The sequence below is a fragment of the Sorex fumeus genome, unplaced genomic scaffold, assembly GCF_029834395.1.
Source record: "Sorex fumeus unplaced genomic scaffold, SorFum_2.1 ptg000183l, whole genome shotgun sequence".
In the NCBI taxonomy this organism is placed as follows: Eukaryota; Metazoa; Chordata; class Mammalia; order Eulipotyphla; family Soricidae; genus Sorex; species Sorex fumeus.
Window position 1 is genome coordinate 1188736 of NW_026606240.1, and position 12916 is coordinate 1201651.

At 41.3% G+C, this 12916-nt stretch overlaps 1 pseudogene; it reads left to right on the top strand.

Annotated features, from left to right (window-relative positions):
* Nucleotides 1-846: 846 nt before the first annotated feature.
* Nucleotides 847-12916, top strand: part of LOC130017220 (T-complex protein 1 subunit zeta-like) — a 77505-nt pseudogene continuing 65435 nt past the window's right edge.

A 12916-nucleotide genomic window follows, 5' to 3' on the forward strand; every position in this document is an offset into this window, starting at 1 on the left:
TTGGGTTTCCATGATGTTAATTTCTGCTCTAAGTTTTATTATTTCTTTCCATCGTAAAGTACCTGATGTACAGATTTCACTGCCCTGTTCAGTCTGAGAAAGAATATTCGTTTCTGAGGAAAGCCCTACCTGCTGAATAGGGAGGGCAAAGCCTTTGTGAGTTCTGGGCAGGTTTCCCATGGGGCTAGTGCTGTGCAGAGGATGAAGGTTTTTGACCCTGTATTGTTATGGCCTCTCTGTGATTTTAGTAGAACACCCCCAAAGTTTGGAATATGTGTTTCTACCTTGGCAGTCTTTCTGTCTATTCTTCTCTCATATCATTTGCAAAGTGAGTCTTGAAAGTAGTTGATGGCATGTGCTGGAATAAGTGACGCAAAAAAAAAGTTCAGGGCTTAAACCAAGAATAGTTTTGCCAAAGAGTCAAATATCTAAATCTGAAACCAGATCAGGGCAGTGTGTTCGGTTGGTATGCCCTGAGCTAGGATACCTATTCTGATGAGCACAAAGACATGCTATGTTCACAAAACTCTAAGTTCTAGAGACACTGAATTCCAGCCCAAGAGAATTTCTTTTCTGCCAGCATAAGGGTTTAGCTAGCTGTGACCTGGTTAAGAGGGTGTCCAGGCTATAATGATAGAAACCACAAACACCTAGCTATAAATCTGGACATCAGGATTGCAAAGCTCAGGATGGTATTTAGGAGGAAAGTTGAAACTGAGCAGTCCCAAGTTAAAAATCTGGTCTATTCTAGCTCTCTGATCTCAACTTGAGAGAGCAGGTGGGCCCTTTTCTGAAGCCAGTGACTTAAAAGGCAGATTTTGATTAATGTTTCCTTCCCAGTGGAAGATGGAATGGACAGGTAAGCAATTTCATTTTGGAAGGAAGGAAGTGCTATCCTGGGCAGAGAAGAAATGTGGTATGAAAATGCCAGCATCATGGGACCTGTCCTCCATAAGCTGCACTGCATTCATCTTCCTCTTAGCTCTCTGACTCTGGTATCTCTCAACAGAGTGCTCCTATCCCTCCAAACTGAGTTAGTAACTCCTAGAGACTATTTTTAAGTAAAAAGTGTGTGTATATGTGTGTTTATTTATATAATGCACACTATTTAAAAAGTAATATCTAAGAAAATTAAATACTATTTTATATGTTTTTATGATCATCAAGTCATGACTAACTCTTCTAGAATGTTTAGGTCCTTATTTTGTGGCCAGCAGATTTAAGGAGTGTTTACTGTTGCTAATACATACAAAGGCATGCCTGTGTAAAACAACATCTGTTCCAGGAATTCAGCCCAATTGTGTGGCTGAAAATGTGCAGTCAAAAGCCCCATGTAGTCACTGCATTCTTAAGACCCTGACACGATCATGAAGTCACCACTGCCACCAACCAAACATATTTCTTCTCTGAATTATTAAAAGTATTTTTGAACATGGTGTATTTGAAAAATTTAGTGCTCTCATTTTGTTTTATGGCCTCTACTGATTATACACATTTACTCTATGAAATGAATGAATAGCAGTTCAACAATTGTAATAAATTCTCTACTCTGCAAACCTGTGTTGCACATTATCCAGTGCCAATGTTATGCACCAGATGGCAACTGAGGATGATTTGATATCTATGATAAGGTGGTATTTAGAGAAAATAGACTTACAAGTAAATCAGGATGCAGGTATTTCTGTGGTTTTAAAAGCCCATTGAACAAGCCAGTCAGCAAATTATTCAGTTATTCAGTGCCTGCTTGGTAGAACCTAGTAAGAGTTGCTGGGTTTTGTGTATTAGGTGGCTGTGGTATAAAACTTTGAAGTGTTGCTAATATGCTACACCCTAAATAGAATATAGGGGAACTAATAATTTCCTAGGTTTTCAGGGTCTCTCTACTGCTGACAGACCCTAATACACCTTTGTATTAGGAAGTTGGAGCAAGAATTACAAGCATGTTATTTTTATTATTTTTATAAAATAATTTTCTCCACTAAAGGCAGTATTTCCTGTGAACTTTTGAGTTGACTGTATGCTGTGACCTTAGTGACCTGTGTGTGACAGGACTTAAGGGAGCCCAGCTCATGAGGAGGATTTGATTAGAGGATATAATGGATTTGGGTCCCTAATACTTTAAATGTTCAGAAAAATCTCCATCAAGATGTATAGAGTGCAGAAATTATTATAAACTTCTGGTCTAAAAGGTTGTGTTCTATATATGTATCCTTTAGTAATTACGTGAATGTTTCTGCAACTGACTTGGGTAGTTGAATTATGCCAGTGGCCCCCATCTGCACTATATATTTTCATGGCTTTATTCAAATTGCTGTAATCAAACTTAAAATTTCCATGTGCATAGTAAGAGCATACATAGGACCATAAATTGGTGGTCAACACCACTTCCGTGTAGAAAATACAGTATTTCCTGGATACTTCCCCATTTTTAAATCATTTTACTGGAGGAAAACAAAGACATGGTTCCACAGCATGGGATTGCAGTTCTTTGAAACAAAATGTCTTAAAAGACTTGACATGACTTTCTGAGTGCAGACCCAGGTTGAACCCCTTTGCATCAAAGTGTATGGCCCAAAAGCTAAAAAAACCACAGAAACCAAACTTTGACGTGTCATTTTTAGCTTTTAAAATATTCATATCTTGAGGCCAGTGACATAAATAAAAGGAATAAGATGCTTGCATGTAAGGCGCCTGGCTTGCATGAGGCATACCTGAGTTTGATCCTTGGCATTCCATATGAACACTACCAGGAGTGATTTCTGAGTTCAGAGTCAGCAGTAACCCCTGAATATTGCCAGGTAGGGCCTAAGACAAAGAGACAAACAAAAAGATGCTTGCTTTACGTGAGACATTCCTCATGAGGTTTGTTCCCTAGCACTGCACAAGGTTCTCTGAGCACCACCAGGAGCTCAGAGCCAGGGTAAACTCTGAGCACTTCCAGGTGTGGCCAAAAACTTAAAAGTAAACAAATGTTTATATCTTGGTAAGTTTATGGAGTAATCTTACAGAGCCAGTTTTCTAATCATTTATTTTGAAGTTAAGTGTTTTGTTCCCATTGCTGAAGACAAATAGTGGACTGATAAAAACAGAGAGCAGAGAGGCGTTTTGAATAAATTCATACTATGACATAAAATACTGAGAGTTCTTTAATACTCGGGAATATTTTCATTTTTAAAATAATTTTTCTCTTAAGCCAAAATGAATTTCTCGAGGTGAAGTAAGGGAAAATCTGGTACTGAAACACGTTAAAATGAAATCAAAACAGACAATGCATGGGGAATTTTGTTTGAGGCAGAGGCAGAATTCAGATACCTGCCCTTTAAATACTTTCTGCTTTGTTTCAGCCTTTTCTCATCACCTCTCCCTTTTAATCTCACTGATTCTCCAAAAGCTTTGGGTCTTTATTTGATAATGGGTCCCAGAAGTAGAGCATGACACTGAAGAAAGCAAGCATGACTGGAGGAGGTATTAAGTAGAGGAGTGCAGTTTTTAATATGTTCTGCCCTTATAAATCATGTCTGAATATAAAAGGGATTAACAATGGTTTGTTTTAAACATGTTTGTGCATGAATCGCTCTGTCTGTGAAAATATCAGAAGTGTAAAAATAATGGCAAGCCACAAAGGAGGGAGTAGGTTTTGCTGTTTATGTCAAGCACTTGGAGGAGCTCAGCTCCAGTGCTCCCCTGGGTAGAATTGATACTGCTTGTGAACTTCCTTCAAGGAAAATACAACCGGTCGCACCATCCATTTTTATTAACTCCACATTCTCAGAGGAACCTTTATGCATTCTCTTGAATATCAGGACGAAATTTGTTTCACTCCATGTGGAACTGTCTTACTGGATGTAATTTTCCAGGAATTCAGTTCTGCTTCCCAAGGCCAGTAGAAATATCTGCAAATCTTATGCCTCTACTCTGTTTATTTTGCTTTGTTTTAAGTCTTTTGACATTATTTCCGAATAAAATTCTTTTTAAAAAATTCTAATGGATTAATTTAAGGGTCAGCATATTTTTATTATTATTTATTTTTCACTTTTTAGGTCACACCCGGAGATGCACAGGGGTTACTCCTGGCTCTGCACTCAGGAATTACTCCTGGCGGTGCTCAGGCAGTGCTCATATGGGATGCTGGGGATCGAACCCGGGTGGGCCGCATGCAAGGCAAATGCCCTACCCTCTGTACTATCACTCCAGCCCCTGGGGCCAGCATATTTTTTATGAATGCTATTAAGCACTTAAATCTCCACACCCCCTCACCATCATTCCTCTCCCCCCCAACCCCCATAAAAAATAAAACAGGTTGAGAAACTCGTCTTTGGCTTAGGTACTGTCACTGTTACTGTCCTCCCGTTGTTCATCGGTTTCTTCGAGCAGGCCCAGTAACATTGTGAGACTTGTTACTGTGTTTGGCATATCAAATACATCATGGGGAGCTCGCCAGGCTTTGCCAAGTGGGAGAAATACTCTTGGTAGCTTGCTGGGCTCTCTGAGAGGGGCGGAGGAATCAAACTAGGGTCGGTCATGTGCAAGGCAAATGCCCTACCTACTGTGCTCCAGCCCTTGGCTTAGGTAGGAATAATTAAAGAGAATTCTTAGTTCAGTGGGATACTTGTAACTATGGGAAAAGAAAATAGTCCAGAAGATTTGGGGTTGAGTTGGAGATTCAATATCATTTTATTGGGAGGGGGGATAACATGTCCTCAAAATCTGCTGCTTATACATTATACTCAAACTAGAAAAATGCAGCTAAAGCTGGCATTAGAAATGAAGGGGATAATTAGACCATTTAGGTAGGGGCTGGAGTGATATATATATCACTCATATACATATACAGCATGTAGAGTATTTTCCTTGCATGCAACTGACCTGGGTTTGATCCCCAGAACCATATATAGTCTCCTGAGTCCTTCCAAGCAGTTATGCCTAAGCACAAAGTCAGGAGTAAGCCCTGCACACATCATGAATATATGTGGCCCCCAAACAAAACAAAACAAAATGGAAAGCACTTTGGAGCAATAAGAAGTAGGGTACAAAAACAATTTTTCCCCATTGTACCATTTTTATATTTGATTTATTTTACATTCATTGCTTATCTCTGGACTTGCTAGATTACAAATGTTCAGTAGCCACATGTGGCTAGAGGAGAAAGCATTGCTTGGGGATAAGGAAGAATGACCTAGTGATGAGCAAACCCAATTAATTATCTACAAATAAATTACTACAAATAAACGTATAACACGTAAGTAAGAGAGAGCAGTAAGGAAATAATGAGGAAAAACTTAAGAGGATTGCTTAACTCTCAACAAAATAATATTCTCATTCCCAAGAAATGAACTGACTAATCATGATTAATGAGGTTAGAATTTACCATTAGGATTCAGGTGGTTGTTATTCGTCGATTGCCTCGAGCAGGCCCCAGCAACGTCTCCTTCATCCTAGCCCTGAGATTATATTCAAGGCTCTTTAGGACAATACCATCATGATTGTTACTGGTATTTGGCATATTGGGTACGCCAAGGGGAGTTTGCCAGACTCTGCCCTGTGAGCAGGCTACATTCGGTAACCTGCCAGTTTGTCCAAAGTAGGAAAGAGATAATAAGATGTCATAATAAGATGTCACTCAGCCGCGAATACAGCCATCCACTTCCGGGAGCTGGTTTTTATAGTCTCTGAGTCTTGGCCGCTGATGGGATTACACTGCGCCAGGGGGCCAGTTGGTGGGTGTGACCCCTGCCTACTGGAATTTGGAGGATCTGGGTGGAGGATGCTCGGCCCAAATCCGAGTAGGCTTGGAGATCTCGGCCCCGGAACCCGCATGACTTTGTCCCTCTGGCAGTACCTTCATGTGTGCGGAGAGTGGTCTCAGCATGGTGGTGGCTGGTCCTGGAGGTCTTTGGCTGCCGGAGCCCTGGTCGGGGCGGGGAGGAAAGCTCAACCCGCTCCCCTCCAAGGGGTCCCGGCGAGCAAGGACAGTCAGGCGCGGGGGCAGAAGTGGTCTCAGCATGGTGGTTGTAAGGGGGACGTATTTACTCTGAATTAAAAGTTAGAGTTGGAGTTCATTTAAAGATTGTCTTGGATTTCTTAAGTAAGAAAAACAGCTCTGGGACAAGAGTAGAAGGAAAGATGAACTCCAAAGGTGAGGATTCTCCAAATCCTATGAGTGTATACATTTACAGAGAAGCCAGAAGCTAATATGGATAATTACTTCCCTAGGTGTAGTTGGGCTCTCAAACCTCCTTTCTGCTGAAAGAGTCATTTATTTCTCTATAAAGTGCTCTCTCAATTGTGAAAATTTTACATGGTTTATTATTGCTATTGGTCTCGTCCGGGAGCTACAGTCAGTGCAGTCAGTCTCCTGCCCCCGCGCCTGGCTGTTCCTCGCCGGGGTCCCTTGGAGGGGAGCGGGTTGAGCTTTCCTCCCCACCCCGACCAGGGCTCCGGCAGCTGAAGACCTCCAGGACCAGCCACCACCATGCTGAGACCACTCTCCGCACACATGAAGGTACTGGCAGAGGGACAAAGCCACGCGGGTTCCGGGGCCGAGATCTCCAAGCCTACTCGAATTGGAGTCGAGCATCCTCCACCCAGATCCTCCAAATTCCAGTAGGCGGGGGTCACACCCACCACCTGGCCCCCTGGCGCTGTGTAATCCCATCAGCGGCCAAGACTCAGAGACTACAAAATGCAGCTCCCGGAACCGCACGGCCGCATTCACGGCCGCGCGACATCTTATCAGAACATCTTTTTATGATATCTCATTATCCCATTCCTACTCTGGACAAACTTGCAGGCTATCGAATATAGCCTGCCCACAGGGCAGAGTCTGGCAAACTCCCCGTGGCGCACCAAATATGCCAAATACCAGTAACAATTATGGGTCTCATTCTCCTAAAAAGCCTTGAATATAATCTCAGGGCTAGGATGAAAGAGACGTTACTGGGGCCTGCTCGAGGCAATCGACGATTAACAGGATGATGAATGATGAATGAATTATTGCTATTGCCTAAAGAAAGGACTGTTCTGTGGAAATGGGCTCTCAGGGATGCCTAACAGGAGAGAATTCTTCTTTCCAGAGCATTATTAAATGTTGAAAACTTGCTGTCTAGGTGGAAAAAGTTAGAATAGGTGAGGAAGATCTTCAAGTTGGGGACAATTTTATATTTGTTTGATAGAATATTTATTATCATTCTTCACCCTATAGCCCATTGTTCTCACTATAGATTTAGTGTAGGTCTGGAGCGATAGCACAGCGGGTAGGGTGTTCACCTTACAAGCGGCCAACATGGCTGGACCGGAGTTCGATTCCTCCGCCCCTCTCGGAGAGCCCGGCAAGCTACCGAGAGTATTCGATATGCCATACACAGTAACAACAAAGTCTCCAATGGAGACGTTACTGGGCCCGCTCGAGCAAATCGACGATCAACGGGAGGGCCTTTACCTTTACCTTTATAGATTTAGTGTGAGGGCATATACCATTCAATTATTCTTTAAATTAATTTTTTAAAAATAATTTTAAGAATTTTTTTAATTACCCATAATTCGTGCTTTTAATGGTTTCTTAAAATTTACAAATGGCTCTTCTTGGATGCATAGAAATTAGGCAGTTTAAAAGTAAGACTTTCCGTTAGAACCATCTCTACCAACAAAGTTTGTAATACTAAAAAAGTTAAAATAAGGTCAAAATTTTTGTGGTCTCTCTATTCTACTGCCCAAAAGACTTTTCACACTTTCATTCCTCCTGTGCAAGATACTGACAGCATTTTCCCTGCTGTCTCCCCTTGAGCACACAGACATATAAGCATGCTCCTGCACCCAGTCATTTCAAGCAGCTTTAGCTTTTGCTGAGATGATTATGCATGAGAACAACTATTTTCTGGGAAAATTGCATTAGAAAACACAAAAACATTTTATATAAGGTGTTGGCTAGGATTCAGTGGTCCTTTCTTCAATACATCCTGTGTTTATAAGTATAGGCCTTTATTAGTTTTTAATTTTTTAATTTAGTCACTGTGAGATTGCAAAGTTATTCATGATTTGGTTTCAGGCATACACCCAACACTAATCCCTTCACCAGTGCCCATTTCACTCCATCAATTTCCCCCCTCCTCCCATTTCCCACCTACAAATGTCTGCCTCTATGACGGACAGGTTTTTTTTTTAACCTCTAAGTTTTTGCACTGTGGTTTACAGCATCATTGCTGATAGGGTCTCATACATAATACTTTACCACCTTTCAGCACCACCTCCTCCTCTCTATTGGAGGCTTCTTTCCACCATAGTCATTACCCCCTCTATGTCCTATCACCAGCACCCTTGAGTGACATGTGATCTACTGAATTCCAGTTTTCATGTTCTTGTTTCCATTGCCTTTGAGTTAAACATAACACTGTTATGTTTCTGTATGCCTCACATATGAGAGAGATCATTCAGTGCCAATCTTTCCCCCTCTAACTAATTTTACTCAACATAATACTCTCCAGTTTCCTCCCTGTAGCTACGCATTGCATGACTTTATCTTTTCTTATGGCTGAGTAATATTTCATTGTGTATATGTAAGCATAATTTCTTTATCCAGTCCTCTATTCTTGGAAACTTGGCCTGTTTCCAGATTTTTCTTTTGTGGATAGCACTGCAGGAAACATAGAGGTGCAAATCTCTTCTCTATATTTTGTTTTTGGGCCCTGTGAGTGGAATATAACCAAACAATCTCAATTAGAAAAAAAATCTCAATTCCGAGATTTTTAAAAAAATTCCCATATTGTTTTCTAGAAAGGCTTTCTGGAAATTAAAGAGGACACAAGGAAATGAAAATACATCCCTGTTCATGGATTCAGAGGATTAATATCAAAATGACAAAACTCCCAAAAGTAGTATTGTAAAAATTCTCTCTCTCTCTCTCTCTCTCCCTCTCTCTCTCTTTCTCTCTCACACTCTCTCTTTTATTCCCACCAGCAGTGAATGAGTCCTTTTCTCCTGCATCCAGGCTAGAGCTGATGTGCCAGTCTCTATGGTGTGAGACGATATCTCATTATTGTTTTGATTTGTGACTTCCTGATGATTAGTGATGCAAAGCATTTTGCCATAAGCTTTTTGGCCATTTGCATTTCCTCTTTGAGGAACATTCTGTTCATTTCCTCCCATTTATTGATGGGGTTGAATTTTTTTCTTATAAAGTTCTACGTCTCACAATGGAGATGTTACTGGTGCCTGCTCAAGCAAACCGGTGAACAACAGGAGGACAGTGCTACAGTGCTACAGAAAGTTCTACCAGTGCCTTGTATATTTTTGATAGTAACCCCTTATCAGATGAGTGTTGGGAAAATAATTTTTTCCATCCAATGGGCTGTCCTTGTATGCAGATAATCATTTCCTTTGAAATGCAAAACCTTCTTAATTTAATGTAGTTTCATTTGTTTATCTTTGCTTCCACTTGCTTTATAAGTGGTGTTTTGTCCTCGAAAATGCCTTTAGCTTCAATGTCATGGAGAGTTCTGCCTAGGTTTTACTCTATGAACCTTAAGGATTCAAGTCTGATATCAAGATCTTTAATCCATTCCGATTTTACTTTCATGCATGGTGTCAGAAAGAAGCCTGAGTTCTTTTTTGTTTGTTTGATTATTTGTTTACATGTAGCTGGCTGGTTTCCCTAGCACCACTTGTTGAGGTTTTTCTTCCTCCACTTTATATTTTTAACTCCTATATTGAAGATTAACTGATCGTTTACCTGAGGGTCTATCTCAGGTTATTAAAATCTTTTCCACTGATAGAATAGTCTGTCTTTATTCCAGTGCCATGTTGTTTTTATCACTAGTGTTGTGTAGTATAGTTTCACATTGGGGAAAGTGATACCTTGCCTCTTCTTTCTCCCAATGATTGCTTGAGCTATTCAGGGGGGTTATTGTTCTATATGAATTTTAGGAGTGTTTGATCTACTTCTTTGAAAAATGTCATGGGTATGGACCAGAGTGACAGAATAGTTGGTAGGGCACATGCCTTGCACATGGTTGATCTGGAGTCAGTCTCCAGCATTCCATATGGTGCCCTGAGCCAGGTGTAATTCCTGAGCACAGAACTAGGAGTTGCCCATGAGCACCACCAGGCATGGCCTAAAATTGGAAGAGTGAGAGAGACAGACAGACAGAGAGACAGAGACAGAGACACAGAGACACAGAGAGACACAGAGAGACACAGAGAGAGAGAAGAAAAGTGTATGCCATTGAATCTTTATAATACTTTGGGGAATTTTGCCATTTTGATGATATTAATCCTCTAAATCCATTAGCAGGATATGTTTGCATTTCCTGTGTCCTCTTTAATTTCTTGAAATAATATTTTGTAATTCTCTTTGTATAGGTCTTTCACCTCTTTAATTAAGTTGATTAAGTAATTAAGGTACTTTATTTTCTGAGGCGCAATTGTGACTGATTTTTTTTTTAATATCACTTTTCTCTTTCATTATTTGCATAAAGGAAAGCCAGGGATTTTTGCAGATTAATTTTGTTATCTGCCACTCTTTACTATACAAATTTATTATTTCTTGAAGCCTTTTGGTAGAGTGTTTAGGATTTTCTAAGTATAGTATCACATCATCTGCAAATAGAGAGCTTGACTTCTTTTCATATCTGGATGTCATTAATATCTTTTTTTTCCTAATTGCTATGGCAAGTACTTCCAATACTACATTGAATAAAAGTGAGCAGAGTGAGTAGCCTTGTCTTGTGTCTGATCTTAGAGGGAAGATTTTAAGATAGCACAGCGGTAGGGCATTCCCTTTTGTTCTCTCTCTCCTTTTGGGTGTTGTGGTCTGCAAAAGAGGCATTGAGTGGCAATCATGTTCGGTCCATAGTCTACTTACAAGCCTTACAAGCGGCCAACATGGTCGACCAGAGTTCGATTCCTCAACCCCTCTCGGAGAGCCCGGCAAGCTACCGAGAGTATCTCGCCCGCACGGCAGAGCCTGGCAAGCTACCCATGACATATTCGATATGCCAAGCACAGTAACAACAAGTCTCATGAAGGAGACGTTACTGGACCCGCTCGAGCAAATCGATGAACAATGGGAGGACTGGACCGGACCCATTAAGTATAATTTTGCTGTGGACTTGTGGTGAATGGCATTGATTATGCTGAAGAATGTTCCTTTAGTTCCCATTTTGTTGAGAGTTTTTATCACTAATGGGTATCGGATCTTGTCAAATATTTTCTCTGCATCTACTTATATGATCATCACTTAATCACTTAATCACTTAATCACTTAATCCCCGTTATTCATCGATTTATTCAAGCGGGTGCCAGTAACGTCCCATTCATCCCGGTTGCGTGCTAGCGTAGCCCAATGGTATCTGTTCGTTTTAGGAACATGTAGAGCCTCAAACCGATCATTTAGGGTCTTGACGAAGAAGTCTGACCATCTTATAGGTGGGCGTCCACGTGATCTTTTGATGTCTCGTGGAATCCAATCAGTAATGGCTCTAGTCCAGCGGTTGTCTGTAAACCTCATTACATGTCCAGCCCATCTGATTTTTGATGTCTTGGCAAATGAGACAGCGTCTCTGATTCTTGAGCGTTGACGAAGATCAGAACTCCGGATTCTATCTCTCATTTGAGTGAATCGTGATATTCCAAGCATAGTTCTTTCGATTCCTCTTTGAGAGACCCGAATAGTGTTCTCATCCTGTTTTCGTAGGGTCCAGGTCTCTGAGGCATATGTTAATGCAGGAAGAATAGTGGAATCAAAGAGATATGCTCGTAGCTGGAGGTTCTTTGTCCTTTTAGTTATTTCTTCAATGCTCTTGAAGGCATTCCAAGCCGCTCTCTTCCTCCTGCGTAACTCAGGTGCCAGGTCATTCATCATGTTGATTTCTCGACCTAAGTATATATAACTGTTGCATTCGGAGATGGTGGTTCCGTTGAGAGCGAATGGAGCGTCAGGAACAAGGCTGTTTCTCATAAACATTGTCTTTGTAAGATTCAGCTGTAGTCCAACCTTTCCACACTCACGGTCAAAGTCCGCAAGCATTTGTGCCGCTTGGCTGATGTTTGGTGTTATTAGAACGATGTCATCAGCAAAGCGGAGGTGGTGTAGTTGCCGACCATCTATCTTCACTCCCATGTTTTCCCATTCTAGTCGTCGCATGATGTTCTCGAGGGTGGCACTGAAGAGTTTTGGTGAAATGGTATCACCCTGCCGAACCCCTCTCTTGATATGGATGATTACTTCTTTGTAGAATGGTGAGATCTTGGTAGTGAATCCGCAATAGAGCTCACGAAGGATCCTGATGTATTGAGTTTGTACGCCCTGATTGGCTAGGGCTTCCATGACCGCTTCCGTCTCAACAGAATCAAAGGCCTTCTTTAAATCAATGAACGTTAGACAGAGCGGCATCTTGAAGTCCCGAGATACCTCAATGAGCTTGGTTATTGTGTGGATATGGTCGATGGTACTGAATCCTTTTCGGAATCCAGCTTGTTCACATGGTTGTCCTTCATCTAGTGTTCTGCTAATCCTATTCAGGATGACTCGAGTGAATAGTTTGTAGATGACAGACAATAGGCAGATTGGGCGATAGTTGCCAATGTCGTGGATGTCTCCTTTCTTGTATAGTAGTACAGTCTTGCTGGTTTTCCATTGGGATGGAACCTTGCATTCAGACAGGTAGCGTGTGAAGAGTCGAGCTAATGTATTGATGAGTACTGATGGTAAGTTCTTCAGGTGTTCAGGTCTGATCTTGTCTGGGCCAGGTGCTTTTTGTTTCTTTACCGACGAGATGGCATGTTGGATTTCGGAAGGGAGAACATTGGGAATGACATATCCCTCATGTGGTATGTGGTATGTGGGCAAGTGGATGTGGCTATTAAAGAGATCTGAGTAGAATTCATGAATAATCTTCTCCATTGCCCTTCTGGAAGATGTGAT